The sequence below is a fragment of the Petaurus breviceps genome, unplaced genomic scaffold (assembly GCF_028583685.1).
Source record: "Petaurus breviceps papuanus isolate PSGF00001 unplaced genomic scaffold, PetGlider_PUasm1.0 186, whole genome shotgun sequence".
Lineage (NCBI taxonomy): Eukaryota > Metazoa > Chordata > Mammalia > Diprotodontia > Petauridae > Petaurus > Petaurus breviceps.
The window spans coordinates 33,057,900-33,075,529 of NW_027185798.1; the positions used below are offsets into that span (position 1 = coordinate 33,057,900).

At 38.2% G+C, this 17,630-nt stretch overlaps 4 non-coding genes across 4 annotated transcripts; all 4 read left to right on the forward strand.

The window, feature by feature from the left end:
* Positions 1-273: 273 nt before the first annotated feature.
* TRNAQ-CUG (transfer RNA glutamine (anticodon CUG)) lies at positions 274-345 on the forward strand. The gene has a single exon. It is a non-coding gene; the product is annotated as a tRNA-Gln (tRNA).
* A 3,545-nt stretch (positions 346-3,890) lies between these two features.
* On the forward strand, positions 3,891-3,962 carry TRNAQ-CUG (transfer RNA glutamine (anticodon CUG)). The gene has a single exon. It is a non-coding gene; the product is annotated as a tRNA-Gln (tRNA).
* Positions 3,963-9,592: 5,630 nt separating this feature from the next.
* TRNAQ-UUG (transfer RNA glutamine (anticodon UUG)) lies at positions 9,593-9,664 on the forward strand. Its single transcript has one exon. It is a non-coding gene; the product is annotated as a tRNA-Gln (tRNA).
* A 1,980-nt stretch (positions 9,665-11,644) lies between these two features.
* Positions 11,645-11,726, forward strand: TRNAS-AGA (transfer RNA serine (anticodon AGA)). The gene has a single exon. It is a non-coding gene; the product is annotated as a tRNA-Ser (tRNA).
* Positions 11,727-17,630: the final 5,904 nt, after the last annotated feature.

Sequence of the window (17,630 nt, forward strand, 5' to 3'; positions counted from 1 at the left end):
AATTTCTCCTTGATTTTTCTAGTAGAGAACGGGAGATCTAAGTCTATGAGAAGAAATTAGGAGGGGAAGAGAAGAGATCATAGGACCACAGATTTAGGACCAGTAGGAAACTTCATTATAACTAGAGATGTTCATTTCAATTGCCTCTGGGTTTCTGCCTAACTCGGGGATTTAAAAAATACTCCTATAACTTAAAGAAAAAATAAATGATAAAACAAAGACTTGGATGTTGAAGTATTAGAGGAAAAAGAGAAAAGATTCTGCCGTGGGGGTGGTTCCATGGTGTAATGGTTAGCACTCTGGACTCTGAATCCAGCGATCCGAGTTCAAATCTCGGTGGGACCTTCTCTTTGTTATTTCTATACTGGCCCACAGAAGTGTTTTTAAGGACAAGTATGTGCTGCAACCTTCTGCTACTTTAGGCAGTAGCATTTATAGTTTTATCTATTTATTTTTATGTATATTTATTATTGTTATACTAATCTCTCTGTTCCCAGCTCTCCCCATCACAGAATTTCTGAGGCTTTGGAAGAAAGAGAGAAAAATACAGGTGGGTTTGTCAAAGTGAGTGGAGGACCTATGTGCTGTGCTTAAAATACCTTCCAATTCTCTATTTTCACTCATCTCAATGTAACCTTGAAGTATTATGGTGGAATAAGCAGTAATTCTAGAGTCTGAGGTTCCAAGCTCAAACCTTATCAACTTTTGAAGATTGTTTTTGTCCTTTGTTTTCCAAGAGGACCATGACATCAGGGAGATGATGACATCACTTGCAGTTGACTTTGATTTGAGTGAGGAAGGGCTGTGCAAGGTCACCAGCCTCACTCTCTCCTCCAGAGCCATCTGGATCCGATGACCAGATATTCTTCAGGATGACTGGAGATGACCCAGGATGCAATAGGAGACCCTGGCCCTTTTAGGCTAAGGCCTTTTCAGGCTCTCACAATGAGTGAGGTAACACTCATTCAATGAATAGACCTCTTTAAGAAGTAAGTCAAGAGATGTCCCCTTTAATTAAAAAAAAAATCAAGCTTGGAAAAGAAGAAGCTCAGGGTTACTGGTCAAAAGAGACAGTTCCCATTGACATTCACTCTGAGCCAGGAAGGCCCAAAATATAGCCATTAAGTGAAGCTTAAATAGAAATAGAACTTTTGAAGACAGTTTTATGATTTTTAGCCCACTCCCTTGGTCTTCCTCAGTTACCTTATATGTTTCTTTTTTAAGGGTGTCTAGAGTAGGTGGTACCTGAGACCCCTTCTAGCTCTAGATTGATGATGTTTCTGAGTTAGTCAGCCTACTGCTGCCAGGAACTGGGCTAAGGAAGCACTAGGGATACAAATAAGAAAAAAAAATACAGTCCCAGTCTTCAAGGAGCTTAAAGTTTAATTCGGGAAGAAAATACAGAAAAGGAAGTGGGAGGGCCGGGCAGAAGGTATGATATACCTGGAATGGAAATCATCCCTTCCTCTAGTTAAGAGGGGAGGGACAACTGAGGGTACCAAAGAAGTGTTGAGTACCAAAGTTTTCCATATGATGATATTTTTGGCAATGATTATATCCAGGGGGAAGCATATTGTTTTTAGAATCCAAACCAAGCAGAACAGTTGGTGGGAAATGGTCAATTCATTCAGAGTCAATTAAGCTTTCTAGGTCTGTTTCATCATCTCTAACATGGGTATATTACCTGTAGTACTGCCCTCACAAAGAAATTAAAAAACTTTAAAGAGGCATATAAACACTTAACATCGGGTCTCAGAAAATACAAGTCAGCCCCTTTCTCCTTCATCTTAGCCTCTTCAGTCACAAGGTAAATATACAGGTCTTGTGCCTTAAAGGAACTCTACTCCAAGGATTTTTTGTTGCTTTTTTTCCCCTTCCATCACAGAAATGTAGGTGTTCCACAGATTCTACCTTTTTTTTTTCTCTTCCAAGAAATCATCTGAATCTTTAACTTTAACCTTTGATCTTAGTTGTCTAGAGCATTAATCAATCAAGTGAATTGCCCCTGGTCACACAGCCCATATATATTCCAGGTAGAACTTGAACCTGGATCTTCCTTGCTTAGAGGCCTGCTCTGTATTCACTATACCAGGTGGTATAATTTGAGCACCTGGATCCTCTGATTCTCTCTTCCTTTCTGGTCTTGAATACTGTCAGGACTGTTAGAGCTGCTTCCCCAAACCCAGCTGTGGGGAAATAGGGCTTGGATTGTCTCCTTCCTGATCATATGGCTCTAAGCACAGGATATCTAAAGTACACATCCTTCCTTAGTAAGCTTAAGCATGGACTTTGTCTCTTATGTTTGCTCTTTCCTGATTTTAGGTAAAAGAATACCTATCTGGATGTGGATTTGCCTAGACTTGGGGATGACCTTAGACCTTTTATAAGAGTTTGAGAGATTTTTGTTTCCATTCAGTTTCAGCAGAAGAAAGAGTATCTTGGAGAAATCAGCCTTTAACAAGAAGATAGAAGCCTTCCACTTTTAGCAGGAATTTTTTTGGACAGTGTAGAGTCAGGTGAAATGGTAAATGGTTAATTGGCTTTACTGCAAACTGATTTATGTTCTCATGACCTTTAAGTATGACTTTCCCAGCAGATTGTAAAATACTTAGAAGTCATTACTAAAACCAGTTGAATTTTTTTAATCAAATGAACACTTGTGAATCTTTTATGTTTAGCATTCCTTTCATGTGTATTAATAAATTACCTGTCCCATATATAATTTACATTATACACTGAATTTTTTTTCTTTTAGGGGAAAACCCAGGAGTTAGCCATAACTTAAGTTGTAAATAAAATTCTGGTGGGAGCACTTAAGAAGCCAAAAAGTGTGAGAATAGGGAACCAAATCCCTTCTTACTAGAGCCTCCCTCCCTCACCCCATCCTGGGTCCAAATCACCAGGCTCAGGTCATAGAACATAGCACCATATTCCCTGGAGGCCAGAAGGGGATTTCTTGACGTTAAAGGCATGATTCGATTCTTCTACAAATACTTCTGCATAAATAAACATACATACTGAGAGACAGAGAGGGAGAGACAAAAGCAAAGTGACATAGATAGGCAGAGAAAGTGAGACAGAGACAAAGGAGGGGCTGGGGGAAAGAGAGAGACAGAGAGAGAGCGACAGAGAGACAGAGACAGAGAGACAGAGACAAAGAGAGACAGAGACAGGAGACAGGCAGAGGGAGCGAGGGAAAGGGACAGGGAGGGAGGGAGAGAGACAGAGAGGGAGGGAGGGAGAGAGAGAGAGAGCACTGATAGAAGTAAAAATTGCAATATTTTTACGGTTATTGTGGTGTGAGTAAATCTTCTGTGTCTGTGTATAAATGTAGAAATATAGACTTGTTTGAGGTTACTGTTTACATTTAGTCATTAGGATTAAGTTCTCCCAGCACTTGCCCAAACCTCCTACAGCTCAGTGTTTTGGAATCTCTTAACATCCTCACACTGGGATCAAGTGAACTGAGAATAGGCGCTCGCGAGGCGGAAAAAAAAAGTGATGAAGTCTGTAAAAAGTAGGAGATGTGAATCAGAACTGAAGCAACTTTGTTACCTTTTGGAGAAAATTCTCCCTTGTGCATCCTTCTCTCTCCCCATAGTTATTTCTTTCTCGAAATCCAAGGCTTTCTCTCTTATATTTCGTATATATTTAGAAGCAAACCGATGCCTTTTGTGCAGCCCCATCTAGCTGTTAGGTGAGGGACAAGAGTGATTTCTGGCATTCTTCCTTTTCAGTGGAGAAAGTGAAAGGAAGTGGCTGTGGGTAATAAAAGAGAAAAGAGGGAATTTTGGATCTTTAAATAAAACTAGAGCTAACAAAAAGAAACTTCGGCTAAAAGATACATCGCTTCCGTCAGATAAAACTTCCCAGGAAAAAGGATTTCGTCTGGTTCCATGGTGTAATGGTTAGCACTCTGGACTCTGAATCCAGCGATCCGAGTTCAAGTCTCGGTGGAACCTTGGTGAGTTTTTTTGCCCCCCGCCCCACCCGGGAACTACTTCCCTCTCTTTTTCTTTATTCCAAGCAACTTTTTTAAAACGCCTAGTTCCTACCGACTCCAAATTAGTATTCTTAAATGATAAATACCACCTTGCCATTACCCTCCCCAAGATGCTCTGTTGGAATCACTATACCTTGTCGATAAAATAAAAGTTCCTCTGGTATTAAGAGCCCTTCCTAATTTGCCCTCAATTTACTTTTCTAAGATTATGAGTAATTACTTCTCATCATAGATTTAACGTTTAGCCAAAGTGCCTTTCTGTTCCTCTGTACAAGTCATTCCATCTCCGGACTGTCACTCCTCAAAGCCTGGAATCCCAAATTATTTTTAAAATATGTCACAAGTAATTTATCCTCCATGAGACCTTCCCCAATCTTCCTGTTTCCTAATCTCTCTTAACTCCCCTCCCCAATTATTTTGTGTTCATTTTATATGTATTTTGAATTTACATATATGAGCTCCTATGTCCATGCCATCAAACTTCTCAAGCCTCCCATACCTCCCACTCCCACTCTACTGCTAAGGTCTAGGTCCTAGACTTTTACTTTAGTTTTAAAAAAGAGTCCATTCCAAGTGAGCTACCCCTTCTTTCCAAATCTTCATCAAAAAATTCCTTGACATCATCCCCTACTCTCTCCTCCTTGGCCACAGATTCACTCAAAGAAGTTACCCTTTCCCTCTCCAAAGTCAACCCTTCCACTTATTCCCTTGACCCCATCACCTACTTTCTCCAATAAATTGCAACCTCAATCATTTTCCACTTTTCCCTTTCTAATCTTCAACCTTTCCCATATATACTAGTTCCTTTCTTACTGACTTCATATTGAGTGTATTATCCCCATCCTTTAAAAACAAAGCACAATGGACCTTAAAAAGTCCTCAAGCTATATATGTCTCTTCCCCTTCTTGGACAAATTACTAGGGAAAAACCCTATAAACATTATTCTCCCATTCATCTCTTAAACCTTTGCCGTCTGACTCTGTTACTCCATCATTCAACTGAAATTGCTCTCTACAGAACTACCAACAATTCCTTAAGAGCCAAGTCTTTTTTTCCCCTTAGTCCTCCTTCTTGATCCTATTACATCTGATATTAACCATCCTCTTCTGCATCCTCTCAGCTTGGATTGTCTCCTTTCTGGATTCTGGTGTTGCTGTTCACTTCTGGTTCTTATTCAAGCTGTCTATTATTTCTCAGTCTTCCTTGTGGGCTCATCACCCATATGATGCCCTCTTACCATGAATATTCCCCCAAGCTCTATTTTAATTTCCCCCAACTACTAGTGCCCTCCTTCCCAAACTCTCTTGTATTTAGCTATTTTGTATTCATTTATATTTATTTTCAGTATTATTTATATGCTTATGTATGCACTTATTGTCTCTCTGATTGAAGGTAAATTCTTCAAGAGTAGGGATTATTTCATTCTTTGTATTTGTATCCTGTGTATCTAGTACAGGGTCTAGAACATAGTAAGAGTTTAAATAAATGCTTGGTGATTTATTATCATTAAGGGAATAATTAGAGAAAAATTATAACTACCTCAAACATCTGGAGTATTATCATTTGGAAGAAGAATTCTGTAGACTTTTCCTCTTTGGCCCCTCTCATGTAGGTAATAGAAGTAAGTAAGAAGTAGCCAGAAGGAAGAAGAATGGCAGTCAATATTTGAGTGAACATCAGGGGAGGGAAAAACAGAAGTGACATTATGATGTTGAGTATACTGTAATGCAGGACTGGTCATTGAGTCCGGTCCTTACAAACATACAGAGTGCCACTTACATGACTTTCCACCTGGAAGAGGTTTGGGAGTCTGCTTCCAGGAGAGTAGTAGAGACATATAATGGAAGTACCTTGGAAAAGACTTTGGCACATTTGTGGACATTCTATTACTGGTGCAGGCATGCTAACCACATGGTAGACAGCAGCCTTCCTGAAAGACTACAGTAGCAGAATAAAAACTGATGGTAACTATTTCTCTCTTGGTTGGGACTTTGCTATTGGCTTGATTCTTTTGCTGATGGCTTCTGTTGAAAGATAATGCTTTAAGAGGCTAGGCTTTGGTCCTTGGCTTGACTAAATCTTTGCTTTTTCATTTTGGGTGAAAGAATCCAAAGGCTCTGACCTTGAGAGTTTCAAATGGACAGGAGAGAGATGCTCCAGGAACCTAAGTATCCAGGAGTAAAGTTCATGCCAAGTTTTACAGGCAGCCCAGCATCAAATAGCTACCTTCAGGATCCAGCTCAGCAGTAGTAAATTTGAACAGGAAGTTTGATAGGAATAATGCTTTATAGAAATGATTGAATTTCCACCACCACCCCACCACCCACCTTCCCACACAGAACTGGTATAAGGCAGTGTTCACCCCACCCCCAGGTATTTGAAGGGAGGGATAATATTTGCACTTCTTTTTCTTGCTATATCTTTGGATAGTCTTTTCTAAAGCCAGTTGAGGTTAACTAGTTAAAAAGAATGGGAGTGCTTGTCACTGATGGCTAAAAGAGGGGAGACAACACACAGAGAAAGGGGCCTTGAGCCAAAGGCATTAGAGAAGACATACCACAAACCCTCAGGGTTACTCCCAGAGCCCTGAGGGGTAGATGCAGCAACCTAACTCTGGAATAGTAAGCCTAGAGCATGCTTACTACAGTTAAAATGAACTACCTGGATCAATTAAGGATACAAGCATGGAGTTCAAGAAAAAGCTCATAAGGCTGGCCATGGGGTTCCAGTGATGAAAGAAATTTCATTTATACACATTTCTGCTGGAACTCTTTCTCTACTGAAAGCAAATATATATAATACTCTTTTGTCATGCTAATAATGATTTAAACATTATTCAAAGATGTGAAAATTAATGTTCTGAATATGATTTTGAACAACTAAGAATTGGTATTTGCTTGATCTTCAAATTACTTTGTGTAAGAGAGAGGGATGCAAGTTTTCTTCTCCCCTTTCAGCTGATAAAATAAAAGAAAAACATGCTCATATATCCATAAGTTGTAAACAGTATTTGATTCCTTTATGAAGCATGGGTGCCTTTCTCTGATGGAATCAAAAAGAGCCTGACCATTGATTGAGCAAAAATTGGCAAGGTTCTAGAAGACTTTTAATAGCTAAGCCTTGGAAACAGAGGGGCAGTTAGACAGTCCAAGTCAATCCAGATCTCAAGACCTGGAGTGTTTTGGATTGTGACTCCTGAAAGGAATGAGAAGGTAATTTCTCCTTCACTCTCTCCACCCTTTTCTAGGAACATGAAGAAACAAAAATACACACTTTCCAAACAGACATGGATACAGGGAAGCAATTGATAGAGACCAAATGTAGCTTCAGGGAATGTTGATCCTCAGCAACACAGAAGAGAGCTTCTAATACACAGAAGGAGGAGCTAACCCAGGCAATCCAGAGTCAAGCTGTGAGAGAAAAATCCTTGAAGGTCATATGAATGACCTTTGATCAGCAAAGATGGTGTGCCCAGGAAGAATCTTCATGATGGTTCTTCTAAGAAAGAAAGAAGACCCTGAAGTACCAGAGTTCTAAGTTACTTTTTAAGGCATACATACATACATATATACAAACATACACATATATACAAGTGCCTTATCTCCATTGTACTCTAAGCTTGTGCTGACAGATGCTGTGTGTGTTCATGGGAAAGTATTTTATCAGGGGAAAGTTTTCTAACTATGGTTCTTAATATGATTCCTTAGTAAATGCCATTGTTTGAGTTCATGGTGAACTTTTAAAGGGAGTCAAACTGGTGATTAATAAATAATTTAACCACAAGATAAATAAGAAGGGCCAGAGAAGTTATTTCACTGACTCTACTGACTTTATGTCGCTATGCCTAAGAAAATGAAATGCCAAGTGAGGTAAAGAAATGGCAGATGTGAGAGGCAGACTCCCATAGGTGATCTTTCAAAGATCATAGGGAATAGGACAGGTACCATAGAAATGGAGAAGGGTAAGTTTTTATAACAACTTTTTTTTTAATGGAAGAAAATGAAGCCTCAAACATATGACAATAAGTTTAATTTCAATTTCAAGCAAAATATTGAAACATATTGTCCAGGGGATGGTCTATAAACATCTAAAAAAGGAAGCTGTAATCACTAAGATCTGGTATGTTTTCGTCAAAATCAGATCATTCCCATTTAATTTCCTTTAAAAAAAAAAGATTACTAGACTGGTAGATTCTTTGAAAGATGCAGATATAGTTTATCTAGACTGTATTAGAATTTTATAATATCATTCATTCTATTCTTGTGGACAACAGAGAAATATGAGCTAGGTGATAGTATTGCATTTGGAACTGGTCCAATGACCAGACTTCCAAGAGAAGTTACTAAACGGTCTGATGCCAAATTAGCAAGAAGTCTGAGGGGCAATGATCCAGGGATATGTCCTTGGCCATATGTTTTGTTTCATTTTTGTCAGTCACCTTAATGAAGGTGTATGTATATATAATTATATTATAATGTAATACATGAATATATTATATGTAATTAATATATAATCTCATATGATGCAAGGTCAAAGAAGAACAGGTAATATGATGATATCATGTATGGTAGAGTCAGTGTCCAAAAAGATATAATTCGGTAGAGTAATGGTATAAATACAATAATACGAAATTTGATACAATGCAAAATCTTTATTTTGTTTTTAAAAATTAACTTCATATGAATGGGATTTGATTCATTAGAAAAAGGTCTGTGGATCTAAATGGACTGCAAGCTCAATAACAATATCAGTGGTAGACAAAAACACTAATGAATTTTTAAAGAGCCCTACACTCCAGAACATGTTCCTTTTCAGACCATAATTATGTCTTATTACATTTTAGTTTTTGGAAGGACATTGACAAGTTAAAGGACATCCAGAGTATATGGGTAGGAAGAGAATTGATTGCCCTCTCTTCTCTTCTCTCTGAAGAGTATTTCTCTCCTAAGTGAAACAGAAACATCCTCCCCTCCCCCATCATCGCTGCAGAAGAATTTCTGTGAACAAGACAGTTGTGGGAAAAGAAAGTTGTGGAAAAGAAAGCAAAATCACTTCTAATGATTTATCCTCACTGCATACCTGCCCTCTTTATCCTGGAAAGTTCCCTTACATAAAGTACTGGACTCTCCATTCGGACATATACAGCCTTGGGCTCTATTTTTGAACTTTGCCACTACTATTTCAAGTTGCCTGAAACCAATGTGTTCTCGAGTTTCCTTCTATTACTGCCCTGGAGAACTAACTTTACTGTAAAATAGTATAGTGGATAGAATAGAGGTGGAGGTAATAGGGAAGGGGAAGGGGAGAGACAGACCAAACGACAGACAGACTTTGTGAGTTTGACTGAAGGACAAACCACTTGATATTTTTCGAATAGATAAATAGAGTATTTTTATTTCTCCTTGGGACCATGATTATGGGACTCTGTTGGATGGTATTAAGGTACAGTATTAGGAATCCCGATGTCATGTATATGTACATAATCCAAACCTAAATCTACTATCCACTACATCTACATAGGAAAAAAAATTAGACGATTAACCAAAAAAAGTCAAATAGAGTCCTCTAAGAGAGATTCGCAGATGGTTGGCCCCATGGTGTAATGGTTAGCACTCTGGACTTTGAATCCAGCGATCTGAGTTCGAATCTCGGTGGGACCTACGATTTTTGATGGACCTTAGCTGGGAATTCGGCAGGTTTCCATTATGCTTACTCCAAATTTCTCTCCAACCCAACCCACTTCCATTCATACTGAATTAGAGGCTCAAACACATGACTGCTTTCTTCACCCTGTCTCCCAATGTATAGCATTAGTTCAAGTCCAGAAAAGGCAGGCTTAAAAGTCTTTCTAGTTCAAAGGAAATATTGTTCTCCCTCCAAGATATGAAATTCAATGTTCTAGGACAGTAATAAAATAAATTAGACACAATAATTATAGTAAAAACAACAATAAAGAAAAAAAAAACTTACCTGGGTTAAGCAATCCTGGAAATTTACTTCCTAAGACTCAGATCTTTCCACTTCCTTCCTCTTTTCCCTCCCTTTTTTTTCCTTCAAGAACCGTCAAAGAACAGACCATGTACATTGAACATTTCTAGATGCTTTGTTCATGCTTCATGCTTTGTTTGTCCTACCAAAGGCCTTGTTTCTTCCATTGATTTTCCATAATTTTTTATTTGACTGACTCTTAAATTATATGCTATCTAATTTTAATTGTTTCATATGTATCATTTTAGATCATTTTTCATCTCAGTCATTGTCTTATTGTTCATTTCCATGTTTCCTGTAATAGATGCTTAATAAATGCTTGTTAGGTGAACAAATGAATGCTTAAATGTCATTTTTTTTCCCAAATAGACTGCAACCCCTTTAAAGATGGGGTGTTTAGTACAAAGCTTAGGCCATAATAATTGTTTAATAAGTACTAGTTAATTTGAATCTGTCTTTTAACGGGTCTCCATTCGAAATACCTCCTCTTTCCCTTCTACTTCTCTCCCTTACCTTGACCCCATCTACGTGACCTAGAGTTGAGTTCTAGGCCTAGAGTCAGGAAGACCTGTGCTCCATAGTATCTGCCTCTGTTACAGTTGTGAGCATAAGTGAGATATTTGAAAAAGCACTTTGTAAACCTTAAAGCATTCTATAAATGCTAGTTACTATTATTACCTCACTTTAAAAGTCAGGAGAATGCTTTCCAAAATTGAAGATTTGATCATTTCACCCTTTCCATTTTCGTATCCCTTGCAATGCCTGAGACTGGTACAAAACCCTACAAGGCAGGATTCATTGTTATGAACTACTTATTTCCAGAAAAAGAAACAGAAACACAGAGACTTGCACATGGTTTTAAGTTAATTAGAGTTAATGAAGTGCTCAAAACTACTATGGCTATTAAGAATAATTTTCTAGTGATGAAATGCTTAATGTGTTACATTGCTATTTCTCTGTGCATCATTAAAAGATACTTTTCTATTGCAAAAAAAAATGCTCACAGTTAGCCATCTCTTTTCCCTGCCCAGGAACTCCCAATGACTCTCAGACTCTGACTGACAAATCTTTGACTTTCAAATCTTCAACCTGGAATTCCTTTACACCTACCTTTCAACAACAGTAAACATTTATTAATTTCTGGATCTTACAAAGTTTAGATAAGACTTGATCCTTTCGTCTTTGACTTTAATCTTGTATGGAGTACTCTGGAGGCTTCTGCCAGAACCTCTCCTCAGTCCCCTGAAGTCTGAGATAAACTGACCTCCTCCAAAACCTTTGCTCACTATAGTTTGATAACTTGGATTTTTAAAAATATCTACAATGCACCTATTCCCTAGTCATGATCAAATCTAAGTCCAACCTGGTTCATTCGATCTTTTCTCTATTTCACCTCCCAATACTTCTCTTCCCCCAATGACCATTCATGTCAGTAATGGCAGATTTGGGACCTAGAAGGGGGTTTAGAAGGTATTGAGTCCAACCTCTTTTAGTTCACATATAATTTAAACTGCATTCCTGGAAGTAGACCGATTTGTAGAAGTTAATATTGAACTCATTTCTTTCTGCTTGTCAAAACTAAAAAGAAAAAAGAAATATTTGATCTACCTGTCTCAATCATTTCAAAAATCACAACTAAGGCAGTCGAGCAGGTAGTCGTGGCCGAGTGGTTAAGGCGATGGACTAGAAATCCATTGGGGTCTCCCCGCGCAGGTTCGAATCCTGCCGACTACGCAAGGTTCATTTTCAACATTTGGGCAATATCGCATGCAGTTACTTCAGAAATACAATTTAAAATGTGTCCATTCTTGTTATGCAGACAATGATCTAACAGCTAGAAAATGTCTCAGACATTCATGAGCTCAGGTTTTCTCCTTCAGGTGTGCCTGTCAGACTCCCAGCCGTTCAGTTTCCTCAACTGTAAAATGAGAGTACTAATCAAAACTACCTCCTAGGTGCTTACAGGCTGAAGATCTGAAGAAAGTCAGGGATTCAGAACCGATAAAAGTAACCTGAGCAGGTGGAAGAGACGGCTAACTGTGAGTATTTCTTTACAAGGGAATAGTATCTTCTAAACAATACACAGAGAAATAGCAATGCATTAAGCATTTCCTCATTAGAAGATTAGTGTGCAAGTCTCTGTATTTCGTTTTCTTCTTCTGAAAATCTCCCAGGGTAGTGGTGAGGATCAAATTTGACAATATTTGTAAAGCACTTAGAGAAGTTCCTGGAATAGTAAGTTCTATATAAATCATTATCATCATCATCACCACCACTACCACCAGAAGGAACCTAAAAAATGTATTGCCAAAGATATTGAAAGTCTTGAACAAGGAATTGAAAGCTATATGGACAAAGAGTGTATTTTCATCACTATTGCCTATTGAAGGCAAGGGAAGAAGAGGAAAAATATTTGGGAAGTGACCTTATTTTGGGAAGTAAAATTATTTGTGTAAGAAGATGATGTCTTAGAATGGGTTTTAGATGTTTGGAACACAGCTTAAAATATTGTTTCGATGATTTGTTGTTTGACCACTCATTCTTTAAAATTAAACTATTTAGTTTACAATTAATTTTTAGTCTACCCTTCCATGGCCTTTTATTACACATACTTTTTATTGCATGATGATCCGAAAGGGGTGTGTTTAATATTTCTGCCTTCCTGCATTGGATTGTGAGGTTTTTATGCCTTAATACAGGGTCAATTTTTGTGTAGGTGTCATGCATTACCGAGAAAAAGGTATATTCCTTTCTATTCCCATTCTGTTTTCTCCAAAGTCTATCATATATAACTTTTCTAAGATTCCATTCACCTCCTTAAATTCTTTCTTGTTTATTTTATGGTTAGATTATGGTTAGTTTTGAGAGGGGGAGATTGAGGTTCCCCACTAGTATAGTTTTGTTAACACTGCTGAAAATATAAAGATGCTGTTTTCTTGGTTAGAAATGTAGTATATTGAAAAAATGCTGATAAGAGTGTATTTTTTGGATGCTTTCAAATCTAATCAAGAGAAGAGTGCCTGTGACTATCCATCATGATAAATACCATAGAGAATGACTACAATAAATGAACAATAGCAGTTGAGACACTCAGAGGTTCAGAGTAGATAAACCCAATAAAAACGGTAAAACTCCTGGTCTCAAATGTGTATTCACAATTGGCACAAAAATTTAGGCAACAAGCAAGAGGAACTAATAATATAAAGGAGACAAATTATCCTGCCAGGTAATCTTCAGAATCTTCCTAAGTCAATTCAAATGGAAGTAATTCCATTTCCTGGCATGACACTGGTAGACTGCCCAGGTTTCACAGATGTACAGTGAGCTCAGCATAATGACTCTGTAGATTGTCAGTCTGGTAGTCAGATTAATACCCTTCTCTCCCACACTTTCCTTTGGAGTCTCCTAAACACTGAGCTAGCTCTGGCAATGTGTGTGTCAACCTCATTTTCAATATGTACATCCCTAGAAAGTATACTGCCAAGGTAAGTAAACTTATCCACAGCATTTAAAACTTTTCCATTTGCTGTAACTGATGATTCCACATATGCATTGTGTGGTGGTGGCTGATGGAGCACCTGTGTTTTCTTGGTGTTAATTGTTTGGCCAAAATTAGCATAAGCAGAAGAGAAAGGATCCATACTTTGTGGCATCTCAGTTTCAGAGGCTACATTGAGCACAATTATCTGTGAACAGAAAATCATGTGCCAACACTCCCTCCATTTTAGTCTTGGCTTGTAGCCCTTTCAAACTGAAGAATTTATGGTCAATATAGGTAGTTGACCTTGATCCCGCCCATACTCATCCCCATTGAAGGTATTTTTGACAACATGGTTGAAAACATTATCCTAAAAATGAGCATTTAAGCAAGCACACAGCCTTGTTTCATTCCACTGGCAACTGGGAAAGCATGAGGGCACTGTCCAGAACCTGCCATCATGGAATTGACAGTACAATGCTGATGAGCTTCTCCAGGAAACCAAATTTTGAAATAATTCTCCTTAAACCTTCATGACTGAGAGTATCAAAGAGTTTGGTCAGATCTAAGTTAAACTGAAAATTTAATACCCCTTCTCTCTTCTAAGACTAAGGGAACTTAAGAGGGCAGATTATATCCTCCCTTTACATTTTAAGGACCATTATTCATATGATTGTTCTTGCTAAACCTTTGAAGTAAATATTATTTTCCAAAAGCTACTCTTAACTGCTAGTGGTTAAATGCAACTAAGGTTTGGGGTATCACTAGAATTCAAGGAATACCACCCGTGGAGGCTTGAGTTAACAGCAGAGACGAGGTAGCCCCAACTCCCTTTATGAGTATTGTAGGACCCTGGGGAGGGACATGACCACCAGGCAGTGGGGGCTATGGGAATTATTGTTACTTTGAACATTGGTAAAATGAAAGTAGACTGTATTTTGGTTCAAGATGGGAATATATTATTCAATAGAAACACGTGTGTGTGTGTGTGTGTGTGTGTGTGTGTGAAGAAAGTAGTTATGAAAAGAAACCCAGGAACCAGATGGAGGAACAATGGTGAAGAGAATTGGGGTAAAGGACAATGAAGGGAGAAACATAAGTGTATTTGCAGATGGGGTGTGCTAGAGACTATTTTGGTCAGAAAGAGGGAATAATTGAGTGGTCTGGGAAACAGATTATTAGCCTGGAAAAGAGGCATGGTATACAGTCTACTTTCATCCTACCAATGTAGGAAAATTCCACAATGGATCATTAAAGAGATGATTAGTCTCCAGGAAATTCACCACTTCTAGAAAGAGAAGTGGTAATTACAAAGAGCCAGCATTGCTTCATCAAGAACAAGTCATGCCAGACTAACCTCATGTCAATTTTCAAGTGGTTTCATGTTGTAGAGAGGCAAGTGTGTCCTAGCAATTGCTTAACAAATGGCTACAGAACACACTTTTCAGTTGAATCTTTATTATTAGCCTTTTCTTCATTACTTTCTCAAGTCTAAACAATATTCAAAATAACAAATCAAGTCCTGATTTATAGCATTTACAGATTTCTGAGGTGTAAATACTCACATTGAAAATTTAACAATCTGGTCTCTCTAACAAGTTGGATTTGGCTCCAGTATACCCCTGAGGAGGATGTGAATTTCTTCTACTTGATTTCAGAAGACAGATCCAGGAGAAATGGGTAGAAGCAGCACAAAGACAAATTTATATTTAATTTGAGGGAAAACTTCATGATAATTAGGGCTACCTCAAATTGTAATGGGATCCCTCTAGATCTGATGGGGTCTCCCTTCTTTGATGTCTCAAACCAGAGATTAAATAATTACTTGGTAAATATGTTAAAGTGCTACTATATTCCTCTCCTGGTTCTGTTCCTGGCTTTCTTTAAAAGTATAGGAAAAGTCATCCCTATACTGCTGTCTTATCCTGGAATTTCTCTCAGCACTTTAGGGTTCCTCACCTTGGATTGCCCTTCCAGTTGGGAGACCACTTCACTATAGAATATCTCTCCATAAGGCCTTCTCTCATTCTCCCACTAGGGAGTTCCTCCCAGAGACTCAGGTCACCCTCCTTTATTCTCCTCCTGACCTTGTCTCTTACCTTTTGGTTTTCCAAAGGATGTCCCTGCACCAGGTGCCTCCACAAATCCCTCCCTTTTATGTATGTTGTCCTCCCTATTAGTATGTAAGTAAGCTACTTGAGGGCAGGGACTCTTTGTATTTATATCCCCATCACTTAGCACAGTGCCTGGCACAAAGTAGGTGCTTTAAAAAATGCTTGTTTCCTTTCTTCTTTACCTTGCATATTCCTTTTGGGTATGGGTGAAGATATGGCAGCCTAGACCACTCCCAACTCTCAAATGCTGTGATTCTGTGATTCATACTTAAAGGTCTTCATGCTGATATATTTGTAATGTACTACTCACATAGGCTATGTATAGCCATATAGGTTCTCTAAGGTTGCACAAGGAAAGCGTCTCTCCCTCGCTCCTCTCTTTCTCTCTCAATATAGATATAGATATAAAGATAGATAGATGGAGATAGATAGATAGATAGAAAGATAGATAGATAGATAGATAGATAGATAGATAGATAGATAGATAGATAGATAGATAGATGATAGAATGATTTCCATCTCTGTCCAAAGACTACTGACTTGTGGGAAAGAAGAGGAGGAGATACAAGGTTGGTTGCTGTGATCTCCAAGACAGAGAGGTGTGGTGGACTAGAAGTATGTATGCACATAGACTTCAAATAGATACATATATATTTGTGTTCTATATATATGTATTTTTAATATTTTCAGATTTCTGAGGTATAAATGCTCATACTGAAAATTTAACAGTACAGTCACTTTAGCCAATTGGAGCTAGCTATAGCAGAAGTGAGAAATGTGGGGGGAAGGGTGTGAGGGTATATACACACACACATATATATACACACGTATAAATATATATTTATACATACACACATGCATGTGTATATGTGTATCTGCCTCCCCAAATGCTCCTGGTCTCAGGGAAGCAATTTTATTTTCAAATCCTACTAGCTTCCTTTAAAAAGGTGTACTACTGGGGCCAAAATGGTAGACAGGAGGCAAACCAACTGTATACTCTGAACATTCCCCTCCAGACAACTTCAGAAAAATGCCTCAAAGCAAAAGTTGGAGTGGTGGAGCCAACAAAAGGTCAGAGTGAGACTTTTTGTGATGTAAGAAAATTTAGGAGGTCAGCAAGAGAAGTTTATGACACTGAGATGGAAAGCTATCTGGAGCCTACACAATCTGACTCAGGGTGAAGAGGAGCACGGATGTTTGGTTACAAGGGAGCAATGGCCCTAGTCACAATTCCAAGGCAAAGAGAGTACTGGTGATTGTGGCTGCAGGGGACTAGAGTTCCTTCCTGGATAAAGACCAGAGTACAAACCAGCAAAGCAGTGACCCTACCTCTCCCAGGATCACACTACCTTGGAAGCACCAAAAACTTGCCCCTGACTAGCTCTGAAAGCAGCAACACAAAAAAGCCTGAAGTCCCATACCTAATTGAGCAGACCCTAACTTTAACTTCCCGTTCAAAGGCAAGAAATTGGTGGGAAAAATGAGCAAAAAACAAATAAACAAAAACAATTTAAATATAAAAAGCTACCACAAAGGCAGGAAAGACCAAGACACAAACTCCGAAGAAAAGAGCTACAAAAAAGTTTCAAAGAAAAATGTTAAGTGGACCAAGTCCAACAAAAATTCCTGGAAGTGTTAAAGAAAGAGATAAGAGTGGTAGAAGACAAATCAGAAAAGAAATAAGAGTGATACAAGAAAATTATGAAAAGAGAATTAACAGCTTGGTGAAAACAGTCACCAAAAGTACAAAAGAAAATAACACCTTAAAAAACCAGACTTGGCCTAATGGAAAAAGAAGCATAAAAATTCACTAAAGAAAAGAACTTAAAAATCAGAATAGGTCAAATGGAAAAAAGGAGGTTCAATGAAGAAAATTATTCTTTAAAACTTAGAATTGGGCAAGTGGAAGCTAATGACATTAAAGGAGTGGAGGACTTGGAATATGCTATTCCAGAAGGCAAAGGAGCTAGAATTACAACAAAGAATAACCTACCCAGCAAAACTGAATATACAACTTCAGGGGGGAAAAATGCATATTTAATGAAG